Source organism: Canis lupus, chromosome 29 (genome assembly GCF_003254725.2).
Source record: "Canis lupus dingo isolate Sandy chromosome 29, ASM325472v2, whole genome shotgun sequence".
Taxonomy (NCBI): Eukaryota; Metazoa; Chordata; class Mammalia; order Carnivora; family Canidae; genus Canis; species Canis lupus.
Window position 1 is genome coordinate 37,726,695 of NC_064271.1, and position 21,768 is coordinate 37,748,462.

The 21,768-nt window shown below is 38.6% G+C and overlaps 1 long non-coding RNA gene across 2 annotated transcripts in view; it reads right to left on the reverse strand.

Moving 5' to 3' along the window:
* Positions 1-21,768, reverse strand: part of LOC112650791 (uncharacterized) — a 42,982-nt gene that overhangs the window by 8,521 nt on the left and 12,693 nt on the right. The window contains exon 3 of one of the 2 annotated variants that reach the window (XR_003130446.3): positions 15,547-16,303. The exons of the other annotated variant lie outside the window; for it this stretch is intronic. This is a non-coding gene — a long non-coding RNA (uncharacterized LOC112650791). Of the gene's footprint in view, positions 1-15,546; positions 16,304-21,768 lie in introns of those variants that run through there. 2 annotated transcript variants of the gene reach the window in all.

Here is a 21,768-nt window from a genome sequence, read left to right on the forward strand (position 1 = left end):
TAAACTGGAAACCATCAATACCAATAAGTATTTGAAGAAATTACAGTAGGTAAAATCATCTCTGGAATTATATATAGCTTGAAATTAAAGCCAAAAACAGAATTTTGGGGTGCACAGACATTTAAGTACAAGAAGAGTCCTTAGGGAAGGTGACTAAAAAAGGAGACACCAGAGAGCTAGATGAAAAATCAACCACAAAAACTCAAGTAAAACCATCAAATAGACGTGAGAAAGCAATTTTTATATAGGAAATTATTTCTTAATTCCCATTCAATAGTTTGAGACTCTAAGAGCTTGAATAATTAAATTTTATTCTACGGAGCTGAACTTGTGTGTTTCGATATTATCCAAGTGACTTGTTCTTTCACAGACTGTGAAAAGTAGGTATCATTAGGACAATGAAGCTTTTTTTTTTCTAAAAAACATAAAGAGCAGGTTTAATGAAAGATAAGAACGTATCACTAAATGTGCCAAAAACAAACAAACTCCAAGTAAATAAAGAAATAGGCACAAGAAATGATAGGGTTTGCCATTATATATATATATATATATATATATATATATATATATATATATGATATCAGGGTGTCCCTTATATATTATTTATTTGTCTGCTCAGAAGTGGCCAGGGAGGGGTACCTGGGTGGCTTAGTGGTTGAGCATCTGCCTTTGGCTCAGGTCGTGATCCCGGGGTCCTGGGATCAAGTCCCACATCGGGCTCCCTGCAGGGCTCCTTGCTTCTCTCTCTGCCTGTGTCTCTGCCTTTCTCTCTGTGTCTCCCATGAATAAATAAATACAATCTTAAAAAAAAAATGGCCAGGGAATCACTCCATGAGTATATAGGTAGGATTTTTACAGTGATAGTAACCTTCCAGTACTATTTCCTTATGATAATTTCCCAGAAGTGAAATAATAAGGTAAAAGAATGGTATATTTTTACACTTCATATCTATATTTGTGAAGCCTCAAGGAAGATTATATTCATCTATGCTTATATCAATGGTATATGAAAGTGCCTATTCTTGAATTGTTGTAACACTAGTTTTCATGTTTTAAAAGTATAAATAATGGCATATAATGTTTTGAATGCCAACTAATACTTTAGTTGGCATTTCTAGTGAAATAGGACATTTGTGTATATGCTTTTGTTTGCCTGTATTTCTTTTTTTATGAGTACAATTGCCTGTTCGTGTTTTTCTCTGATTTTCTTTTGGGTTTCTATCATTTTTCTTTTGATTTTTAAAAGTTTTGATAAATACATAGTACATGTGGCAAATACACATATATATTTGTCTAATAATATGGAATATTAAAAATTAATATGGCATAAATTTTCATATATTTAAACAAAATATGTTTAGTCCACAGATTTCCAGATATGGAGATAGATATTGGGGATATGATGGTGAGCAAAGCAGAAATGGGCCCCGTTCTCATTGATTTGATGACCAAGAAGGGTAGATAGGTAAGAAACAAATAAGCAATTAAAATAAGTGATTGTAATTGTAACAAGTGCCCAGAGAGAAATAACAAAATACCTGATGAGAATAACTGAGGGGTTGAGGGACTCTTCTACAGATCATATGGTCAAGAAATCTTTTTTTGAGTAAAGGATATTTAAAATCAGAGCTGTGGGATGAGAGGTAGCGTACAAAGAACATTCCAGGTTGAAAGAACACTCTGTTCAAAGTTTCTAAAGTGGAGAAGAGAGGCTTAAAAAAATGTCCATGTGGCTGGAGTGTGGTACCTGAGCGGAAAGAGCCAATAAGTAAGGAGCTGGATACAAGGCAGGAGTCCCATGTCCAGAGTTTATAGGCCATGCGGAGAAAATTGAATTTTAGTCCAAAACAACAGGGAAGCCATCAAAATGTTTTACAGAGGAAAAGAACGGGATCTGATTTCCATTTTAAAAAGATTGCTCTGGGGATCCCTGGGTGGCTCAGTGGTTTAGCGCCTGCCTTTGGCTCAGGGTGTGATCCTGGAGTCCCAGGATCGAGTCCCATGTCAGGCTCCCGGCATGGAGCCTGCTTCTCCCTCTGCCTGTGTCTCTGCCTCTCTCTCTGTGTCTCTCTATGTATATCATGAATAAATTTATTTAACAAATAAATTTAATAAATAAATAAATATTAATTGATTTAATAAATATTAAATTAATTATTTACATTAATTTAATAAATAAATATAATCCTTTAAAAAATAAAAAGATTGCTCTGGTTGATGGATATAAAATAATAGAAGGATGAAGAATAAGTTTAACGTTCGCATGCGGGTGCATGTGTGTGTCTCTCTCCGTGATAGGATGTTGTGTCAGCTTACTACTGCTGCATAATAAGCTTCCCTGAAATCTGTTTGCTTAAAACAACAACGGTCTCTCAAGCCTATAAAGAGGACTACTGGGAAATTCTGTTGAGTTGGGTCCATTTGCTTCAAGTTTGCTGCAGTCTACTAGCCTAAGCCAGTCACACAGCCAAATCCAGAGTCAGTGTGTGAAGGTGCAACAGAAGAGCACAAACACCGGGATGCCATGAAAAATTTGGGCCATATATTCCGCTTACAACAAATAGCTTTAAGTGAAAAAGGTACGCTATACTAAGGGAAAATAATAATCAAGCAATATATTTAAAGTGATATTTTAAAAGGAAATTTAAAAAACGAACTGGAAAGATATGTATCAATATGTAACTGTGATTATCTTTTGGGGGTGGGATGTGGGGTGGTTTGAATACTTTATTTTTCTGACAAATTTTCTGTGTTGAGTTGTATTAATTTTGTAATAAGATGCTACTTTAAAATTAAAAAAAAAGTTTTATCATGACAAGTGGAGATTTGGGAATAAAAAGGAAAGAAAGAGAAGAACTGGGTTCATTTCTCAGAGGTCAGCTTTATCCTGATGACATCCCAACTTCCTTATCTGTCAAATAAATCTACCCAAGTGCACGTATTACCTTATTATGTCAGCTTCCTATTTCTTGCAGGTAGCCCTACAAAAATCTACTCAACAAAATATGTTTATTTTATGGAGCAGAATCACAGTGTTTCTGCTTTCAGATTTCGGTGTATAATAAAATGACTCTCGGATGCATGCACCATAGGTACTATCAGCATACAAATTTTCATTGTCTGTGAATCAATTTGTCCATTATCTTGTTCTGAAATCCCCCCATGCCTCATCCATTAGCATCTGGAAGTGGGTGGTATTTATTAGAGGAGAAGCTGGTCAGTGCATTATGAGAAAAGTATGGTCTGCAGGGCGAGAAAGTCTGTGTTTGAACTATTTGATCACATAGACAACTATTTTTATCTCTGGGATTTCAGTATTTTTATTTGGAAAATAGGAGGATAAAGGAATAATGAAACACCATCTACATATGGTTACTCAGAGGAACAAATGTGATTCCCATATGTAAAAATTATTTTTAAGTTAATGCTTTCAAAATCCTTAGTCTTTCTTGGTACCACCTATTATTTGAATTGACATTTATCGTTTTGTTGTCCTCCTAATTTTTTTTTAATTTTAAAGATTTTATTTATTTATTCATGAGAGACACACAGAGAAAGAGGCAGAGACTTAGGCAGAGGGAAAAGCAGGCTCCATGCAGGGAGCCCGATGTGGGACTTGATCCCAGGATCCTGGGGTCACGCCCTGAGCCAAAGGCAGAAGCTTAACCACTGAGACAATCATGGGCCCCTGTTGTCCTCTTTTAGAGGTCAAACAACCCTGAGAGGGGTAAGATCTTATGATGGATGTTACATAGTATGTCATACATATACATAATAATAAAGACCTTGCTATCAGAGAAGGAGAAATGTGCCACATTGGATTCCAAAGCTAAGAAGATAGAGAACGGAGCCAAACTTTGCCTGATCTAAAGTTTTCTGAAGGCTGACTTTCACTTTCTTGGTCGAAATTTGGGGTGTTGGTTGGGAGTACATTCAGTAGAGGAGGTCAATGAAATTTATAGTGTTTTGGAGAAATTTGCTCTTGGTCAAGGCTGTCTTGCCTTATAGTTACACAATGATGTCAATGTCAATGGGTCTATCAACAAACAAATAATCTTTATAATTGCCAATTAGGTTCTGATGAGAGCATACAAAGCATTTTGAGGCCTGGCCCAGACAATCAGAAACGGTATGAAGTGTACACTGCACCATTAAATATACTTGAAGGCAGTTAAGTCAAACAAGTGCACTTTTTATTTTGACCTTGTTCTAGATATAAAGGAAACTCCAGGAGCCCTGCTATTCCCCATCAGCCCAGACGAAATGATTGATTTCTTTTCAGTTGCAGTGAAAGCTTGTTTTAATTATTTTTAAAATTGTCCAGACAATCATAACTTTCAAGCTATCAGAGAAAGCAGAACCGTGACAAGAAAAATAATGCTTAATTCAGGTGTTCTATTGTATGTAAGCATGTGCACCTTGGTTTTCATGGGGTAGGAGGGAGAAAAGAAGTAATATCGATGATGAAACACATGAACTGCTGATCTAATCCCAGATGGAAACTTCTCAGTGAGGTTGTAGGCGAGGAGACCTTCGGCAAAAATTAAATTCCTATATGAGAGGTTCACTGTCGAAGACCTGCGCTGACTGAATGTAGCCTGAGCACGGGGTTCCTCGATGCCTGTTATAGGCTGAGGTCTCCTTTGGGCCCTGTCATGTGCTAGCTTTGTGATGTGGGTCAAGTATTTAATTTCTGAAAAAGTCAGTTTCCTGATCTGCAAAAATCTACTTATGGCACTACAAAAATACAGAGTGCCTGTGTACAAGGTTCCTGACATCCATTATTTCCTTTGACTCTCACAATAGTCCTAGGAGTACCGAAGTGGAGGCTGGATAGAAAATAAACTTGCCCAAGATCACAGAGCTGATAGGTGGCTAAATTGGATCAATCTTAATTTAAATCTTATGGCACTTTACTAGATCACACTGCCCATCAGGAACATGGCATAAAACAAACACTTCTCAAATGAAAAACATCTCTTTGTTCCCTCCTACAAAGCCCATCGTTATTGAGGTGAGATTCTCAGTAAGATTGTCTCAGGAGAAAAATCTGTGAGGGTGAGGAAAGAACACTCTTCCTGGGAGTCTCTGTGGGCTTCCTTCCAGAATACGCAACGTGAGGATGGATGGTGGTCAGAGAAGCCATCAGATACCCTAAGTATCTGACAGTGGGCCCCTAGGGTTGGTCGGTGGATGAACAAAACCCTTTAGAGATGGTAAGGAGTGACAGGACACTTGGAAGAAGCGAAGGAGCAAAGAGAGAGATAATATGAAAAGTATAGGGGTGGAGGGAGATGGTCAGGGATAAAGGAATATTTTAGCAGAAACTTTTGAGTTTGAAACTCTAGGGGAACAGAGCAGTGTCTGAGGAGAAAATGTAAGCAGCTTCTCTGTGTGAAGAACTGCACGAAACCCCTACAACCCCATTTAAAAGAAGCTCAAAACAAGAATCTGCCTTATTGTCAGAGAATATGGACTTGAATTGTTGGGTTGAGTAGTCGTCGTTGTTGCTGCTGTTCAGTGAGCTTTGGGGCGGACGCTGGGCTAGTGCCTTCCTGTCTCACAGGGGGCCACCGCATGGTTTTGATCACCGACAGCAATACTTAAGGGGATATAACTGGAAAGGATGGGGAGGTAGTGGAGGAGCAGTGAGGGGAAGAGCAGACAGAGTTCAAGTCCCAGACTTTATTGTTAGAGCCACGTAATAGAGTCCTTTGTACACGGGGGTCGTAATATCTGTCCTAGAGAGATGTGAGGCTCAGGTGGGGTGATGGTGCTCTATGCACAGTAACTACTCCACGAATAGCAATTCTGATTCCTCTGCAGCTCCTCCATTTATAGGTTTTCAAGCAGTTCTATGATGGCCAAGCACAGTCTTACTCAATGGTACACTTGGATTTTCCTGTGTCTCAGAACTCAGTGCTTTCTGTGACTTACCAGGTGTTCTATGTGTCTGTCTTCAATAAGGCCTGGAGAGGCAGGAAGTGTGGGGAATTGCGCTGTGGGAGCATGTTCTGATGGTAAGTCAGACGGCAATGATCACATTTTCTGAACCCAAATTGAAGACATATGGTCAGACAACAGAACAGAATATTTGAAACAGGGTGTGTCTGGAAAAATCTAGGATCATCGGTCACCAGAGCTATACGCTGGCATTGCCAGCAAGGACTCTACAAGCCCTTCATTTTCAAGGTCTCTACTGGAGGGCAAAATTCCAAGTTTACAAAGGAGTGCACTACAAGGCTTTTAATTTCCCCTTCTGCACCCAGGGGGACAAATAATTAGTGCTTTCATAGGTCTAAAGAGGAGACCAGAGCCCAGAAATTCTGCTATCAATGCGTGCTTACTAGGGAAAGACATGCTTGTGCCATGCATCACTAAGGATTATAACAGATTAGCAACTAAATTTGAGTTAATTAAAAATAATCAACTATAATAAGAAGAGAGTTTCCAGAAAATTACCATATTGATCAAGTTGCTGTCTAAACAACTTGGAAAACACAGTACAAATTTTGGAGGCCCAATGCCAAGTATCTGAAGAGGCTCATTAAAATTTACTTAAAAATATCACAAAACTCAATTTTATTAATAATGATCATAAAAATACCTGACAAATAAATAGCTGGGGGGAAGTTTAAGCTTAACAGTCTACATAATTATGCAAAACTTAAAACATAATATGCAACATGACTTTAAGAACTTAGAAGTGAATCTGAAAAGGTGAAGATTTTCCTTTTAAATGGAAATAACAATGTTTGACAATAAATAAAACTGTTTGATGTGTTACGAAGTGCTTGAAAGGTGACCTACATCTTGAAGTAGACCATACTGTGTTTTAGAAAATGAATTCTCTTACATTAAGGGGCCACAAAGCTTATCATTAGGTTATTCAGAGGGAAAAACCTATAAAAATGAATCTAAAGTGTTTTGATTACTAGTTACGATCTAGTTACAGATTTTTAAAAAGTCTTCTCTTAAAACGCAGTTACTTGGGAAACTTAATTTGTCATAGTGAATGTCTCCTCGACAAAATAAAATGTTTGTTATGTGAAGCTTTTAGGGTTTTTAAATGCATGAAAGTAGATTTGGTGAAATGGATTTCCTGGTTTCGTTTCCGAAATGGTCCTAAGACACATCGGATGACACAAATAAACCAAAGTTAAAATGTTCCTGCTGGTGTGAAATCTATTAATCTCCGTTTCATTTGTTGGATTTACTCCCATCCATCTATTTCCCCAAAGAATTTATGATGACTGCTTCCTTTATAGGTATGTCCTGAATACTGTTGGCTGCTCCCTTGTTTAATTTTTGTGACTCGAGTTCTCCTATTCAATAAAAATAGACACGGACAAAGTTGATTGAGAAAACAAGCTATCTAGGAAAGAAAGGCAGAAGCCAGCCTTGGAGGATAACCTCTGCCAAAAGTTATAAGCAAACTTTTCTTTTGCCCCAGCGGCTCGGAGCTCACTCATAACCCATAAAGTGAAGATATCCATCACTCAGCGAGGCGGTACCTGCACCAGCGGGAGGGTGAGAGCCAGTGATTGCTATTGCTGGCTGCTGAGCTCTGGCAATAATCTCATAACTATAATGGGAGTTAGGTGCCCAAAGGAGAAAAAGACAAATACAGACCCAGGACACCTTAGTAAGTTATTTCAGAAATAGGAGGAAGACTGATACAGAAATTAGAACTTGATATCATGAACAGATAAACAGTCAGTTCTCATTCCCTCCAAGTTGTCTAGGTGATTTGCAGAAGACTGGGGAATTGCTTGATTCCCCTTTACTTTCAGAAAGAGATGAAGTAATTAAAAATCTTCCCCAAGAGAAAGTTCTTGGCCCTGGCGGAGCTACAGGAGATTTCTATAAAACCTTTGGCTTAGCCCTCTCTGTACATTTGCTTGACGAGCTCAATCACTTGAGGGACTCAGGTGGATTCATCCTTGCCAGCCCTTATATCCAGATTATCTTAATTGCTAAAAGGGATAAAGATACAGAAGACTGTACCACATTTAGGTTCAAACCCCTGATTAAAGTGGATATCAACTCTTGGAAAGGATCCTGACAGCTCCCATCATTATTTGGAATCTGGGGCACGGTGATCAGGCAATTGTTTGAGAACGGGTCGTTTTTTGTATAAGATGATATATTTTTTTAAAACCTGGATCTCGGTTGTTAGAATCACAGGGCACTGGCCACTCTTTTCATTGTTTTTCTACTAAAGGATACTTTTTATTTTTTAGTAGCAGTGAGTATCAGGTATGTACCATGGGCTCAGAAATCCCAAGCCCTCATTATTTAATAATAGCTCTTTGTTGGTGTTCCAAATGAGCAGGACAATCTAAATTTCTCTAATTTCTCAATGTTCTTAGGGCTGAAGTGGGGAAGCTGACATTACATTATACCATTAACTTTTTTTTTTTTATTATCACACACACACACACACACGAAGGTGTGGAAGGATAAATAAAAATACATCTTGTAGGATGGTTCCAATCATATGACATTCTGGAAAAGGCAAAAGTATGCATATAGTAAAAAGATCAGAGGTTGCCAGGTGATAGGGTGAGGGAGGGATTAATAGGTAGAGCACAGAGGCTTTTTAGGGAAGTGAAACTATTCAGTGGGATTCTACAACTGAATTTATGTTGTTACAAATTTGTACAAATGTACAGACTGTACCACACCAAGAGTGAACTCTGAGGTAAACTACGGAGTTTGGGTGGGGGTGAATGGGTGACGGGCACTGAGGGGGGCACTTGACGGTATGAGCACTGGGTGTTATTCTGTAAGTTGGCAAATTGAACACCAATAAAAAATAAATTTATTATTAAAAAAAGAAAAAAAATTATGATGTGTCAATGTAAGGCCATCAGTTGTAACACATGTGCCACTCTGCTGGGGCTTATTGATGATGGAATAGGCTATGCAGTTGTGTAGGCAGGGACGTTTGGGAAATCTTTGTAACTTATACTCTAAACTGCTATGCGACTAAAACTTCTCTGAAAAATAAAGTCTATTAAAAACGCCTTGCAAAATATTGTTGTTCTTAAAAGTAAAATAGAACCCTCAGGCAACCTTCTGCGGAATGAATGTCAAAATATGTGTTTCCCAGACCATCCAGATGACTGAGGCAAAAGCTTTTTTTTACATGAAATTTCTATTTAATTGCATTTTTTTTCTCAGCATGATGCCCTGGCCGAGTATTCTAAAAAGACTTGCTTTACTAAAGAAGCGTCTCTAGATGCTCGTCATACCTACAGGCCTCTCCTCAGACATTGCCCCATCTACTCATGGGGGAAGCTATGCTAAGTGATTCCTTACATACGGTTGTCATCTTCTATGCCAAGTGACCCAATCATCCTGACTACATGTCATTTGAGCCAGGAATGGTAACTCACCTGAGGACATTCAATGGCCAGTGGTCTTTAAAGAATCCCGGCATGAAAGTTCTACCCAACAAGGACAATAGGGGAATTTGGATGTAAGAAATTCAAAGGGAAAGCGAGGCGGTTGTAATGGAAACGTAAGATACGTGGAGAAGGGGAAACAGAAGAATAACAGAGTTAACAGCTGACGTTTGAGATTACTGAATTTCAGCTGTTGATGGGATGACAAAATAAGTTACTAGCTATGGTGGATTCCCAACGATCTCCAAAAAGATGTCTAGGTTTTCATAAAACAAAGCAAAACAGAATAAAGCATTAAAAATAGTTTCTGTTTCTTTTTAAGGTCTTTCTGTGTGGGTATCCTGAGCTCCTGTGTGGAATGGTCATCCGACATGATTCCTCTCTCGTGGAGACTCTAGTCTAGTGAGCTTGGTGAGGCACATTACTAACTGGTGGATTTAGGACGGTGCTAGGAAGAAGTGTAGGCTATGAGGCTTTTGGCAGGATGCTCTAGTATAGTCAGGAGGGAAAGAGCTTTCTGAGGTTAAGATTCTTGTCTCTCTTAGCCCCATAAGATCCTTAGAATAAGCTCACTTTTACCTGAGTACTGACAAAGCAAAACCAATATGTTTGTCAATAAAATCATCAATTCATCAATAAATATAAAAAAGTACAAATTGGCAGTTAGGAAGACTTGGTGGGAATACCTCGATCTTACAAAGATAGCCAATATAGCAACATGAGAGGAATATTTCTAGTGGACATCTATTTCTGTGGCTCTTCAAAGTCAACACGAGGTTACCTTAAATGAAATAATCACCTTTCCCCTAAACGACCCTTCAACTTCTGTTTTACGAAGCTAGCATTACCATTTTCTCGTATTTCAAACATACCACACTCATTCTAGGCTCTGTCCTCTCACCCTCGCTAACCAGATGGGTTTCACCTCAACAACGAATCTCACAATCAGCCTCTCCTCTCCATCCTTGCTGTAACTTTAATCTAGACCAGAGGTCAATAAACTATAACCAGGCCAAATTTGGCCGTAATGCCTGTTTTTGTCAATAAAGTTTTATCAGAACGTTGCCATGTCCACTTAAATATTGTTTATGGCTGTTTTCATGCCACAACAGCAGAGCTGAGTAGAGGCCATGAGACAGAGGCCATGAGGCCAACAAAGCCTAAAATATTTGCTATCTGGCTCTTTACAGAGAAGTTTCTGGACCCCTCGTCTAAGAACATCATCCGTTGCTTCAACTATTAAAGTATCTCAGTTCTTTCCTCTTGTCAGCATCTCTCCTCGCTCCATTATGGGTCCAACACTATGGTTTCTAAAACACTGATATGATTGTCACTTACCTTCTCCCAGTTCACCATGAGAACACTTTGCCAAAGGAAAATCACCCTAAAAGGCATGAGGGCCTTCAGGAGGAGCTTAAACAAGCCAAGTCAGCCTTGGCAGTTTCCCACTACCCTGCTCCTATTACAACGACCCCTTGGTACTCCTTCACTCCGCACGTGCTATTCATGCCACCAAGAATGTCCACTCCTCTTTCCATCTCCACCCAGCCCTTGAAAGGTCACCGGCAAGATTCATATTGTTTCTTAAAAATCAGATCAGCTGCCACTTCCCATGTGAAACCTTGACATCTGTTGCCTGGGCTTCCTCCCTAGGATCCCTTTGTCTTCTGGGCTTCTCTAGGGCCGAGTTCCCACATCTACCACCGCACTCACTATGCTCCTTGGTGATTTATTTAAGTGCTGCCTGCTTTCATGGATCTCATCTCACTTCGTTGTGCATCAAGAGCAGTTGGCATAGGGTCCAGCACCCCTCTGGCATCTAGTTAATACTTTCCACTCTAGTGTGTTACTGATAGTACAACTCAACATTGTTTAGATTCACATTTTTCTTAGAATTCTGGAAAACCTGGAGAGATCAAAAGATATATAGATATTTTCTATTTATTTTTTTCCAGTCTTAATTACTAAGCTATAATAACTCAATTCAAGAAGTTAATTGATCTATTTGCAGAAATGAAATGGATCTAGATGTAAATAATCTAATATGAGAGAGAACTCAAATAAGAGATGGAGGGATTTTTTTTTTTTAAGATTTTATTTATTTATGAGAGACACAGAGAGAGAGGCAGAGAGAGAAGCAGGCTCCATGCACGGAGCCTGTTGTGGGACTCGATCCCAGAACCCCAGGATCACACCCTGGGCCACAGGCAGATACTCAACTGCTGAGCCACCCAGATGTCCAGAGAGGGAGGGATTTTGAGGTGTGGGGGTTTCAGTGAGGACTGGATATGACGAAAATAGTTTTATAGAGGAGATATGACTGTTTTTCCAGCGCTTAATGGATAGCATTGGGCAAACATTCAGTTTAGAAAATGCTTCACCATTCATTCATTCATTCATTCATTCATTCATTCATTCATTCACTGTCTCCTCCTTTTGCTTTCCACACCTAAGTAGTATCTTTTTCTCCTACCCTAAACCGTGGAGTGTCTTTCTCTTCACTTGGCTTAGCTTACTGTGTTATCTTCTTAACTTTCAATTTCAGCAAACCCAAGTTTTGAGTTCAGTGAACTTTTCCCTTCACAGAGAGATAGAAATAAATGCTTGCATGTTTGATTATCATCTCTCCAAACTGTAAAATGTGGTCAGGACCATGTTTTTCTAGTTTACCTAGAGTGACTGGCACATAGTGGACACATTTGATTCTTTTGCTTTTCATTCTTTTCACAGATCCTTATTGGGTACCTCCTATAGGCCAAGGCACTGGAGTTAATGTAGGTAAAGCTTTAGGGTAGGAACCGAATCTGTAGTAGGAGGAAAAGATTCTGGAAAACAGTTACATGGATAAGATGTACGTATGGCTGCAATGTAACTCTCTTTAAGCCAAGAAGAATCACATCTTGCACTCATAAAATCTTATTTGTCTTTATAACCTCTATTCGGGAATGGAATATGAAGAGACAGTGCTGGCAAGTGGTGGTTGAGTGAATGAGTTCATACACGAGGGTAGTTTTGTGGTCTTCAAAATTCCTGCCTCTAATTCCTGCCTCTATTCAGAGTCCCTCTTTTTATACCCACTCTGAAACAGCTGACAACTAGTAGAAATCTCAGAATCTGAGATTTTCAAGTTCTTACCCAAACTAGAATGGTTTGACAGGGGAGGGGGTACTGCTAGCCAGTTCTGTGTCACAAGTGATCCAGTGTTCCCAGCTCTGTTTTCAAAAGTTTTGGTGTTTTGTTTTGAAGCTAGAGTTAAAACACTGGCATAGAAATATGAGTGGAAGGGGAAAAGAATAAGCTAAAGACAAGAAACATCCGCTGCCACCAGCAAAACTGTTAACTATTTATAACTCTTTTCAAAATTTGTGAGATGCCAATAGCCATACCACTGGGGTTAAGGCTCGACAGATATAGGTATCTAAAAATGGTCTCACTTTATAAGCGTTTGGGGGGAGATTCTCCAAGGAGAAGCATGAAACACGAGGGATATAGTCTTGCTTAAAGAATCTTTTCTTAGGAATTTGGACTGTGAGCCACACAATTTTTTTTTTTTTGAGAAATTATCTTTCAAATTGACATCAAATGGGTGTCGAGACGGTACGTGTGGGGATAATCTCAATCTTCTGTGTGGTTACCAAGTTCTCTAGGCCTTAGCTTGCAAAGGGATTTTTGTAGACACTGTTCCAAATTCCAAAAGTGAAGGGCTTTATCCAAGGCTCTGTGGTTTAATAAATTTGGCTCCAGAAACAGCATAAGACTTTTCTAGCTTGAGGACATAAGAGGCTAGTATGATTAATAAAATATTTATTTTTAAAGAGTGATTTGGTAGCACAGTCTAGATTCCCCTTTTGCTATAATATTCTGATTTTAATTATTTGTGTGAAGTTTCTGATTTTAATTATTTGTGTGAAGCCAACTGGATATTAGTTATAATTGGGCACAGAATAGACAAGGACTCAAATTTCAGGGGTGCAAGGTCTTCAGAGGTTGAGGCTAGATTCCAACTAGGGGAGGGCCTCTAAGGTAAGAGTTGGGGATGTAAGATCAAAATTAGAGCACGAATCTGGAGATTTGGAGAGCCAGTAAGGGAGTGAGAGCCAAATAAAAATTCAAAATGAGGCTGGGGTGTGGGAAATCCCACAAAATGGAGGGAAGGTTTTGGGGGATCAAGAACTTACTGTAACTAGGATGAGACCAGATGAATTTTGACAGTTCAGGACTTAACCGGAATGTTAGGCTCATTTAAATATCCCAAGTGGGGAAAAATCAGGCTTTTCATATATTGTTAAGTAAGTATTTTGAGGATATTCAAGGTTGAGAAGGGGTCTATTTACTTCCCTGGAAGGTTCCTTATGTTCTCCTCTGATCACTGGTATGTGATTCCTTTTAGGGACTAATCTGAATGAATGGGAACCTTGGGATCTAGTCCATTTATATATGAGCAAGTACGGCCTGCCTTGTCCTCACACCTTTTGTATTTAATCTCTTTCTGTTGGATTCTATTCTGTATGCTGCTGCCAGGAGCTCTTCCATCATAGGGCTGCTCAGCTCATGAACTTAAAGTGGCTTCCTATTGCTTCAAATCCAATATTCCCATAGCCAGGATCTCTGTGAACTCCAACGACTCTTTCTTGGCTTCACAAGCTCTTCCACTCTAGCAAGGTGAGTGAGTCATTTTCTTTCCACCCGTTTGTACGTGTTCTCACGATGCTTTCCCCTGTACTGTCCTTCACCCAAAGCCTCCTTTTTGTTCAATGCTCAATTTTTGTGATTCTGAATAGTCTATAAAAATAATTCTATAAATTTCTATTGCTTGAAGTTATAGTGTACTTTGTCTTAGCATATGGATTTCAGAGTAAATTATTTTGATTTTGCCAACATCTCGGCCCTAAATATCTGACTAGCCATTTATTCGGGGTGAAGAAGAGTCAGGCAGTTGTTCTGGCAGTAGGAGTGTACCCCAGAATTTAATGAAGTTGGACTACATATAAGCATGAATGGATTTTAGATTAATTCAGTGGGGTATCATTTTCCAAAGCTAAGTGTCTGGATAGAAGGAGCTGTTGATCTATGGAACCCTATTCTAGGTGTATAGGATATAAGTAGGTAGGTATATAGATAGACAGATGGACATGTAATATAAACTCTTGTAGATGTCTATGAGGAGAACCTCTTTTTTCCTACGCAGCTGTCCTATTTGTTGTCAAATCTTTGGTTAGGCAAAAGGTTGTTGTGTGGTCTTTTATCAATGTCACTGAGACTCTAATAACTTTTTAAGGATGACTTGCTTCTATACCCCAGATCTTATTTCCTTGTGTTTCAACCCAACACTGAGTATTCTATTAATGACTGTTCTGCATATTGAATAGAGAGTGTTTTGTTGAGAGAGACCTATTTTTTTTTTTTTCGAACCAGTAAGGATATCATGTGCCAGATGGTTAATTCCCATGGGTTAATGAGTGTACCCACACACTTCATGATTTGAAATATCCTGCGGACATTTCCTTTGGTGAAAGGATTGCTAGATTTTAATTTACATTTGTATGAAGTACACATTTGCTTTTTTCTGTTCATACCTAGAAAAATAGATTTTTATCCTTCTGATGTATGGGACTTAAATAATTTACAGAAATATAAGTTCTGGTAAAATTTTAATATTACATTTTAATTATCAATTGCATATAAATTAGAGAGAACACAGCTTTCTGCTGTGCGTGTAAGGGGCAATAGTTGGTAGTATTCAAAGGAATCATTCTTGCATCCCTGTTTCAATAAGATTTATATTTTTAACTGATGGGAGTCCTTTATGTTGTCATGTCCAATTAATAGGCTAATAATTTATAACTATTTAAGAGGAAGGAGATTCTTGTAAAGCGGTAATGCTAAAATGTCCACAAAGATAGGCATAAGTAGAAAATTGCATTTGAATCTGCCTTGAGAAAAACCCCAAATAAAAGCCATCGTAATTTTATATATTTTCAAGTAGTTGGGTAATGATAGTTCATCCATATAGCTGAGTTATATCACAGTTTATGTTTTAGGGATTGCAAGATATAAACGGTAACCACAGAAACCAAATAAAGTCATAACACAAATTATTTGTACCAACAATACATTTATAGGTTTTTAAACATAAATAATAAAATGATATTTTTATAGCACTCTATAAACAACTATAATTTGTATATGCAACAAAATTATATGGGCCATTAGCAGCCCTGCCACGACCTCTGTTGCTGAGCAAGTTACTCAAAAGTTGCAGAGTCTCAAAGCGCCTGGGTGGCTCAGTCCATTAAGTGTCCGGCTCTTGTTTTCAGCTCAGGCCAGGATCTCAGGGTCATAATGTTGAGTCCCAGGTGGTCTCCATGCTCAGGTGGGGGGTCTGCTGGAGGTTCTCCCTCTCCCTCTGTCTCTGCCCTTCCCCTTGCTTTCTCATTCTCAATCTCTGTCTCTATCTCTCTCTCTCTCAAATAAGCTAATAAATCTGAAAAAAAAAAAAGTTACAGAGTCTCAAGGCCAGAGTTACCTCTGGAAGTCACTTCAGGTGTTACATCCAGATTCACTTCATAGTAACTTAAACTGCTATTCTTTTGTTAGGTGAGAATGAAGAGGTGTCATCTTCTCATTAGATGAAGATGTGGTGGGTAATACCACCTAAATTTATTCAGTGCACTGACCAAGCAGTCCAGATTGCTGCTAGTCAGAGGATTTCAGGTAACCCAAAACCGGTAGGAGTCAATTAAAGCACTAGCTGAAGATGGGTGGACAGATAAAATAAAATCTGGGGTATTTCTTGGGTAAATAGTTGAGATGTGAAGTTCCTCCACCATTTTGCACATATAGGACAAACTCCAAATGAGAAATAATAACATGGTATCCTGTGTCTTATGCATCTGAAAATAAAGGACAGGAAAGAGAATTTGCAGATAAAGTTTGAGTTTAGGGAAAATAAATATAATAAATATAATAAATATAATGTAATAGAACTTTTCCAAGAAAAAAAGAGAGAGCACAGCTTAATGAAATTAAGTGATTCTCCTGAACATTTTAACATAGACATGTTAAAGGATGTGCTAAAGGTATTTAATAAGATAAAGTAAAATCAAGTAACATTCAGAGTAAAGTGGAAGAAAAATGCTTCACATTAGAGAACTTTAAAGTTATGAAATGTCATTCAGAGCAAAATGAATGAAACAGGATTTTTTTGGAATCCATTTAATGCTAGACTTTAAAAAAGATTGGTTAATAACTGGCTGGGGAGATAAAACTAGAAGCCACACGGGTTTTTTTTTTTTTTTTTTTGACTCATCCATATCTCACATATCATGTAAGAATCAATTCACATATCTGCAAAGAGAACACATTATGATATCAAAGCTTTATTTTTTTTTCATATTTTTACTTTGCATTTAAAACCAAAATCAGATTATAGATATATCACATTAAAGAATCCATTTCCCACTGGATTCTGGCTATTTCGCTCTAATATTTTCAACTACTTTATTCCTCCCGTATTACATTTTACTTGTCTTTCATCTTCCCCACCCCCCTATCTGTACATTTCTTTGCTTCATCCAGCTCAATTTACTCTGCTAATGTTTAGAAAGAATATTATAACTCAACCTCCATGTAATGGTTTATAACCTCTTGGTTTTGTGATCTTTTTAAGGGCTGTTATATTGACAAGTAAATTATACTTACTTCAGCCAATTGTATGTACTTATGTCACTTTAAATTTAACTTTATCACTATTTGTCAAATTCTCCCCTGTGGCCTTTTTAATGTTATGATGTATTTGGCAATATATTTTTTTATTGACATTTCAATTTTGTTTTGTAGCATGCTAAAGTTACAAGAAAACAAATGACTAAGAGTTAAACCTGAGCCAATCTAGGCTAAAGTTAAGTTTTAGGAGATTCTTTGGGAGGTTGTTGCTTTTGCTGAATGCACTGACCTCTGGACCCACTAGCGCACAGAACCATTCCATCGAGATCTGGATGGTGAACCCTATTTGGTAGGGCATAAGAACAGGAAAAGAGATCTTCACAAAATAAGTCCAAGATTTAGATGTTCTTACTAGCTTTATGTTTTTGTTGCTTGTATTGTGGTCAGTGAAAGAAATCCCAAATCATTTAAACATTTAGGTTTGTTAGTATTTACCATTTTCCTTTAATGTGTTATTTTGTTTGTTTGCTATGTTTCTTATTCCTTGATCAATTCATCCCAGGTGCTATAAATTGTTTGTACAACCTTGTTTATCTTGATCTCTGTGATTTTCTCCTGCTCCTGGTACCATAGTGCCTACTAGATACTGGATACGTGTTTGATGACCTACTGCGTCTGACACGGACAACCTACATGTAAGTAGATGTATAAACAGATATATGGAATGCACACTGTAGATTATCATTGGTATGTTTTTCCCTTAATTTTTATTAAATTGGGAAAACAAAAGCAGTGAACCCTTTCGATTTGATACTTGAATTGGCTAACTGTACTGTGTAAACTCCTTAGATCTGCACTAATACAGCAGTGACTAGTCACATGTGGCTATATAAATTTAATTAAAGTTAAATGAAATTTAAAATTCATTCTTTCTACTATACCTGACACATTTCAAATACGCAATAGCCACATGCGACTGTTAGTTACCATGTATTGAAGAATGCACCTTCATTGCTGTAGAAACTTCTTTTGGACAGTGTTGCCTTAGAATGCTCTTTAGAAGAGCACCCTGGGTAGATTACTGCAGAATGATAAAAAAAAAAAAAAAAAATTCTTTCCTTTATGGTTTCATATTGCTTTAGGAAATGTCTGCTAGCTCAGATCTTCAACAATATAGGCAGGACCATTCCTGGTGCTAAGTGGATCAAAATGACATTAAATGGACTGTTACCAAAATCACAGAGTAAGATTAAAATGCCAGGAGCTATAGCTGTCAAATGACTTTGTAGTGGCTCTCTTGGTTCTTTTCCTAGCAGTCTGAAACATACACCAATGTCTTTAGAAATTGGCTTGGCCTTTCTCTGTAAGGAATTGCTGTTGGATGATGGAGAACTTCATACACATGGCAGGTTTTCTGGATAGTCTGTCCTCAAATAGAGACAAAATTCACTGGGAATATAGACAGTAGATACCTCACTGCTTACCCTACCCCCCTTAGATGCTGCAGGCAAGCGTTCAAAGGAAGTGTTCTGGTATCCATGTCTCTGCCTCAGGAGAAGCTCATTTTCCAGTTTAGATTTGTATCAGGAAATTATGCTTCCTGCCAAAAGGAGATTTAAGGACTGCACCCTCCCTGTATCACCAAAAAGAAAACAGATCACCCACGACCCAGACAGAGATAACAAACAGATCACTCTAATTAAGAAAAAAAAAAAAAAAAAAAAAAGATGCAGCATTCTACAAACAGAGTCCAAGCACTTCTGGGCTGTAAAAAAGAGTGAACTTTGGAGAGGTTTCTGGTTGAGGCCCTTAAAATGAATTTTTAATAAATTATACATGTTGACTAAGATTAAGGTCTTCATATGGAAAAGTGACTTTCTATGGCAGACCAGCAAAGGCCTAGAAAGGTGTGGGATGTTGAAAAATAAAAAGCAGGAAAAGATACAGATGGAACCAGAACATAAATGCTTCTGTTTGCCCTACGAGCTGCAAGGTTTTCACCAGTTCTCAGTGAGTCGGAGCTAGAGGTTGATATTAGAATTCCACCATTCTGTTGTTTATATTTATGCTGCTATTTCTAAAATGTGTTCTGAAGAACCGTTAACTGGCTACGGGAGAAAGTTTCCGTGGAAATAAGTTTAGGAAGTACCTGGGTTAAATAAGATTAAATATGTCTTAAAAATAATCACAAGACTTCTTAAGACTTTTACTATGTCACTATGTGTTGTGAGTCTCTAAAAGGTTGTGAGAGGGATAAAGAATTTGTTAAGCTTTTGTAATAAGCATTTGGGATTTTAGGTAAAGCCCCAAGGCAGAGAAAAAAATTGGTGTAAGTAGCGTCATATTATAAAGAGCAGCTACTAAACATGTGGCCGTAGGGCTGAAAGGGTGACAAAATGCAGATGATGGCGTGGACATTTGATGAGTGAATATTTACAAAACTTTTAGAGCACTGCCTTGCATGTGGTGCTTAAAAGGCAATAGTTATTGTATTGTTTTGGGACTTCATGGGCTATTAGTGGAGAAGTCCCTCTTGGCCTCCCTGTAGAAGATATTGAGACGCTCTTGGCCAATCGGAAGCAAGGATGCTGCACAGGCCCTAATGACATGAAGTCCAAGATTGCAGAGTGTCCTCACAGGGCCTGGCTCATGCCTGCTCTGGTAGTAATCACTATGTCCCCTCCCACGTGTGAGGCTGAGTGATGGTCGTGGATCGCCTAACGAGCCTAGTGGGGAGTAGCGGTTGGTGGTAGTTTGGGGGTAGCTGACTGGTGAGGAAACAAGCCAAGGGCTGCAACTAGAGGTGAGCTTAAAAGCCAATGGAAGTGATAAACTTTGACAGTAAAACTGACCTCATCTCTTGGCAGCAGTGAAAAAGCTCTCATCTAGTGATTTTAATATTGGAGCAAAATAAGCACGCCAGACTTTGGTATATATTTATCCCATGTTGAAACAGCAGGGGAAGAAAATCAGATATCATCTTCACATTTTTCTACTCTGATTTTTCAGTTTCAATTGCACTTGAGAAGTCTGACCCAATCTTTCACTCCCGAGTCGCCCTCACTGAGCCTCTCTAGGTGGGATGATTGGGGAACAAAGTTTTGGTTGAGATTTATTGGAGAGGAGTAAGCCCGGCTCCGTAACAGATCAGGCTCTGAAAGGGAAAAGCAAATGCAGCAGAAGGACTCCACAGGAATTCAGTCCTGGAGGGAAGGAGGGTAGCAGGATTCAGCGGGAGGTTGAGAACTGGGCCCAGGAATCTCTCTCTTTTCTTTCCTCCTCTTTTAAATATCCAACTGTATGTTCCTACGGCTTTCAGTATTGTCTTCTACCCATACGTCTTCTCCCCGTACTCTGGTCCTAAAGGCAATTCCTGCTCCAATTGATGTTGGCCCAATTGACTTGAGGAATTGAAAATGAATTATAAACATAAAAGATTCCCACCAACCTAAGAAATAAAAATCAAAACAATAAGATAACCTGAAAGTATCTTAAACAGATGAAAGATATCTTCAGAATGTTCTCTAAATGAGGACAAACTTGCTAAAATCAATATTGTATTGTAGCATTGACTCTCTGGGTGAGGCTAGAGGCATAAAGGATTTAGATTTTAGATTTTTTAATAAACAGAAGGCATAACATGGCACCAATAAAGATGATATTTTGGCACTTAAAGAGAGCATAAATACAGATGAGTAAGAACGAGGCTGGAATTGTTTCTACCACTGGCTCATGGATAGCCTTTAAATAAATGGTGATATTCCTTCTGTGTATTCTCTGTCTTGTTTTTTGACCCCTGTATCAGCTTTTTCTTGCAACGTGATAAACCAGCTCAAGCCACTGTTGCTTAAAATGTCAACAAGTCTTTACTTGTGTTGCCTGGGCAATTTTTTGCTGTCCTCACTTAGCTTCAGTTGGTTGCAGGACTGGGTTCAGTGGATGGTTGCAAGGGCTGGGGCTCTTCACATGTCATTGCACCCATGGTGTCGTCACCACATGGTGGTCTCAGGTTCCAAGCCAGCAAGGGCAGAAGCTTCAAGGTCTCCCTAGACAGAATTCCTTGGAATTCACACCACATCACGCCCACCATATTCCATTAATCAAAGCCACTCCAAACGCTGGCCCAGATTCAGAGGAAGGGGAAAGAGATTCTAACTCTTGATGAGAAGAGTCACAAAGCCACATTGCAGACTCACATGTCTAAGGAAAGAAAGATTTTGTGGTCGTCTTTCCAAATAGTTGACCACAGCCCCCAAACCATTACTGAGGAGTAGGAAGGGGACTTGAAAATAAGGAGATGGGTAGAGAGAAGTTTCTTTCTAAGCAACCATTTTGCCTCTGTTTGTCCTGAAAACCTGAAACTTTAGACCTTTAGCTTCAGAGGGTCATCCACATCTGATAATGCTGATTGTAATTTTTATATTGATGTGTAAGCAGTAGAACTGTAGTATCCATCTGTACCCAGGAAGGAGAAGAATTTCTTCCAAGTGTGTGCTGGTAACTTATATTTTATAAGAATGATGCAGTGGCCGAGTTAGTGCAGGAGAAGGAGAAGAGCTAAAGGCAGAGCTTTTGAAACTGGATCACTCATCGTAGGCATCGGAATCGCTTGGGGTGCTTGTTGAACATTGAGAACCTTGCATCCTCCTAAATCAGAATCATAAATGACCCACCAGCCTACGAGTCCTGAAGT